This window comes from Haematobia irritans, chromosome 5 (assembly GCF_050003625.1).
Source record: "Haematobia irritans isolate KBUSLIRL chromosome 5, ASM5000362v1, whole genome shotgun sequence".
Lineage (NCBI taxonomy): Eukaryota > Metazoa > Arthropoda > Insecta > Diptera > Muscidae > Haematobia > Haematobia irritans.
This window is the reverse complement of record NC_134401.1, coordinates 79,518,228-79,523,476: the sequence shown is the minus strand read 5'-3', so window position 1 is coordinate 79,523,476 and position 5,249 is coordinate 79,518,228.

The following is a 5,249-nucleotide window of genomic DNA, read 5'->3' as shown; positions in this document are numbered from 1 at the left end:
TTTTTTTTTTTGGAAACCAGTTTAATGTTTTTCTTTGTTGTAAAAGCAATATTTAATTTCAGAGCAACTCCAGATGGGTTCGAAAATAGAGAATTGGTAAGCTTTTTTTTAAAATTTGGCTTTCTTTCAACTACACCCTCACAAAAAATCGCTTCTGTAACATATACTCCCAAACATATTTTGCTTCAAGCATATACATTTTTGGGTATTGCCCAAACATTTATTTGTTTGATCACTTCCAATATATAATATGTTTGAAAGCATATTGGTCTAAACAATATATGTTTGGGTAGTCTAAGTTCCAAACATTTTGTATTTTTGCATCCAAATTCAATAATGTTGTCTTCCAAAAAAACAATATGTTATTATGTGAACATATAATATGTTTGGTAGCATTTTGCACCCAAAAATATTATATGCTTAAAAAAATTTCTCCCAAACAATATTGTGCTCAAAATTTTATTTATTTATATATAAATACATTTACAATCATAATGCATTGTCTAAAATTGGACCTCTAAATATAATATAATTGGAAATTTGGATGCTGGGTTTTATCTAGCTTAATTTATAGAAATTTCTTACTCCATTAGTCTTTAATATTCTAATTTTTTTTTTATTTGAACCACGATATCAAGCGCTTGTCATCGTTGGATTATTATGTAAGTATTAATTTAATTTATTATCATTAGAAGAGAGTTTTGTACACATCATTAAATATTTTATTAATTCACATATCATTATAATATTATACTTAGTTTAACTACTCATTTATAAAACCTAGAGACATAATTATCTTGACCAACATTTATTTTGAATGGATTTAAAATTGTAATACAATCGATTTTATCATGAAGTTCTAAATTCCTTTTGTTTAGTTTTCTCGAAAGTGAATATGTGGAAGGATAGTTTTGTGGGCTGCCAAAAGTGTACGGTGGTCAGCTATGGCAGGAAGGGTGGTAAGACTACTAGAGGAACGTTGAGTAACACCATAATTTTCCTCAACTAAATAAAATAAATTCAGTTACGCGACGACACCTTAGTTCTTTTATTTTTTTTTAGTTTAAGCAGTTCGTGTCCTTCAAATTTTTTTAAGCTACCTAAAATCTTTTATGTTTTGTAACCGGACCCGGATATACCTTTTTAGGCAAGAACACCCCCCATTTTGAACTGAGCACGGCTGGTATAATAGGTAGCAAAGTCCAGAAGAAGGGTATGATCGGTCGGAGAGTGGGTCGTTACATAATTTGGATATAAGTGGTGTCGCGCAACTTAGGAGAGAGGTGAGAAAGCATGAACAATTTATGCGAGAAATTCACCAAAAAGAGACTAAGATATCTAAGGTTCGCATTGCTGAAGTAGAAGATTTAGATGATGGCCCAAAAGATAGTGAAGAAGAATTCGATATATGCGGAATAAATACTATAAAGTGTTGGAATTGTAATGAGATTGGACATACCTACATAGACTGCACCGGACCAAGGAAGGTTTTCTGTTATGGTTGCGGGATGCGAGATATGTACAAGCCATTATGTCCAAAATGTAACGGAAAGGCGGATGTCCGCTCGAAGCAAGCCGGACATCCGGCAGCACAATAACTGATAATACTCCAATAGATAGTCCCCAATTAAAAACTAGTAAAACCCTGATTAGCACAGAAGATATAGACCAAATACCAAGTAGTGAAACCCTGATTAGACCATATCATTTGAAAATGTCCCAAAATACGCAAAGATATAATTACAATATAGGAGAAAATAGCAGGAAGAAACAAAGGTCTGCAAGGCGTATAAAAGAATACTATAGAAAATTAAGAATTTATAATTCTTATCGGTTGTCGTCTATAGAAAACAGAGGAGGTGACGGCAGACCCTACATAAGGATAAGCATTGATGGAAATTCCGTCTTCGCTCTGTTAGATAGCGGGGCCAACAAGAGTGTTTTGGGGGGAACTCTAAGTCAGACTGTTATTAAGAAACAGGAATTCCGAAAGTGTACAGGCAACGTAAAGACGGCAGATGGACAGAGGCAGAGTGTACTAGGTTCAATCACAATAGATGTGACATTTCAAGATTGTACGAAGCCTTTTACATTTTTAATCGTTCCGAGCATACAACAAGAGGTTATATGTGGTATTGATTTTTGGGAGAAGTTTGGATTAGCGATTACTATACCAAATTGCATTAATGTCTTGGATACGGAGATAATAGATCCTGATAAGCTTGAACTTACCCAAGACCAGAAACGAAAATTAGAAAGTGTTGTAGCCACATTTCCCGATTCAGAAACCGAAGGGTTAGGATGTACCTCTCTTATTGAACATCGAATAGATACTGGGACAGCGAAACCAATTAAACAAAGGTACTATCCCATATCACCTGCAATTGAGAAGCAACTGGGTGGGGAATTGGATGGAATGATATCATTGGGTGTAATAGAGGTATCGCCGAATTCACCATGGTCATCACCAACGGTGGTGGTGGTCAAGCACGGAAAAGTGAGGATGTGCCTGGATAGCCGGAAATTGAATTCAGTTACGGAAAAAGATGCGTATCCAATCCCTAATATAGATGGTATAATTTCAAGGTTGCCTCCAGTCTATTGCATATCAAAAATAGATTTAAAAGACGCCTTTTGGCAAATTAGACTGGAGGAGTCGTCGAAACAGAAAACTGCATTTACGGTTCCCAACAGGCCGTTGTATCAATTCACGCGGATGCCATTCGGTCTATGCAACGCTCCTCAGACGCTGTGTAGACTGATGGACATGGTAATTCCTTACCAATTGAAGACACACGTCTTCGTGTATTTAGATGACTTGTTGGTAGTCTCTCAGAATTTTGAGCAACACTTGTCACATTTAATGGAAGTGTCGATGCAATTGAGAAAGGCGGGTCTCACGATAAATATTAAGAAAAGCAGTTTCGGGTTGAACAAAGTGAAATATTTAGGGTACGTAGTCGGAAATGGTACGTTAAGTGTGGATGAAGATAAGATAAAAGCAATTCGAGATTTTCCCGTCCCTAAAACTATTAAACAAGTCAGACGGTTCATTGGAATGACAAGCTGGTATCGGCGTTTCATACACGATTTTTCTGCTATTGCATGTCCATTGACCGAGCTGTTGTCAAAAAAGACACGGTTTCAATGGAACCCGGATGCCCAAAAAGCTTTTGATGCTCTGAAAGAACGGCTGACTTCAGCTCCCGTCTTAATTCACCCAAACTACAACAAGCCTTTTATTATACAATGCGATGCAAGCACAATTGGCTTAGGAGCGGTATTGGCACAGGAGGACGAAGAAGGTAATGAAAGGCCCATAGCCTACATGTCGCACAAATTAAATAAGAGCCAACGAAACTACTCGATAACAGAGCTGGAGTGTTTTTCGGTATTAATGGCAATTAAGAAATTTAGGCCATACGTGGAAGGACAGGAGTTCAAGATCATAACAGACCATGCAAGTCTTATGAAAATAAACAGGTAATATAGGTGCTAACAACATAGGTTTTCGATCTGAATGCTCAAAATGTTGTTTCTGCCTAATTGTATATTCCTCCACATCTTTCTCACTTCCACGAGATTTTTTAGTTCTTAGCACCTTTTTCTGTAATGCAAACATTGTAGAAGAAATTGTTATATTTTATAATTTTTTTTAATTTTACTTTTTGCCGGACGGGGATTCGAACAGCGGACCACACAGTTTGTAAGGATCAAAGAAGTAGCTGATAAATTGCCCAAGGAAAAATAAAATGTTAATTTTGTAATAACAAGCCACAACCACCAACTTAATTCAATATCGCTCCCTGTTAAATAGCGCTCCAAGCTACTAAACACATATATGTTTATAGGCTATTTCTAAATTAATATATGTTTGCATCCAAGCATATTATATTTACAAACATTTTATGTCCCAAACATAATATGTTCTAACATATTAACATATATGTCCCAAACATGTTATGCTAGTTTATGAACATTATATGCTTGCACTCAAAAATATTGTGTTTAAAAATTTGTGTTCCAAACATATAATGTTTATAGCCAAACATATGAAAAACAGTCTTTTTCAACCGTGTAGAATATTTACGTTTTTATGACCTTTTTATCATCAAAATTATAGGTTTTCAATACCTTATTTTAGTATTTCTTTAATTAATTTTTTTGGAAACCAATGTAATATTTTAATGTAAAAAAACAAATATTTAATTTCAGAATAACCCCTTAAAAATTTGAAAAAAATGTTAGTACTCCTTTGCTTGTAATTTAATAGTGAATTGGTAAGGATTCTTTAACTTTCTTTTAACCAGAATATTTGTTTTTTTATGCATAATATTATTTTTTTCATTAGATTTTTTGGAAACCTATTTAATAATTTTATTTAATGTAAAAAATAAATATTTAATTTCAGAATAGCCCAAATAAATTTGGACAACTTTTTATATTTCCCCTCAGCGTACAATTTAATAGAGAATTGGTAAGTTTTATATTAAAACTCTGGCTTTCTTTCAACTAGAATATTTATTTTATTATATCCTTCACATCGATAACAACACAGTTTTATGAGTTTATATAGAATACTTCATTATTTCTCTAATTGTTTCAGGTACCAATTTTATGAGATACGTTTTCCAAAGAAAAGTTGAATTCCTTACACCATTCGATAAAATGCCCCCAAATATGGTAAGTTACAAGCTAAAATGAAGAATTAAAATTATATTTCATTACATGGTGTTAATTTTTAACAATTTTCATTATTGTTTCCATTTTTTTCCAGCAAGATATGTGAAAAAATTACCTGCGATGAATAAAAAAAGGATAAGTCAAAATGTCCAAACAGCGGGTTCAAATGAACTACTCTCTGTTCCACGTGGTCATAATTTTTATTCACAAAAAACATTGTATTAAGAACTTTCATCATAAGTTTTTATAATAAAGTACTTTTGCTTAAAGAAAGTTTAATTTTAATGTATGAAAATTTTCATAATAGTAAAACGGTTTGTTGTTCCTTTAATTATTTAATTTCTCTGTACTGTGGAATGATTGATTTAAAAATAGTTTAATCGTCGACATTTTAAAGAGACTGTTAACCAATTTTTATTATCGGGTTTCCCACAAAATAAGCAAGTAAAACAAAATAATACTGACTTCTTAACTTGGTAGGGGTATATAAATCTTATGGTGTTGTAAAAATGAACTAAACTACAATGTTATAGATGAACTAAAATTTAAGAGAATTATAAACTAGA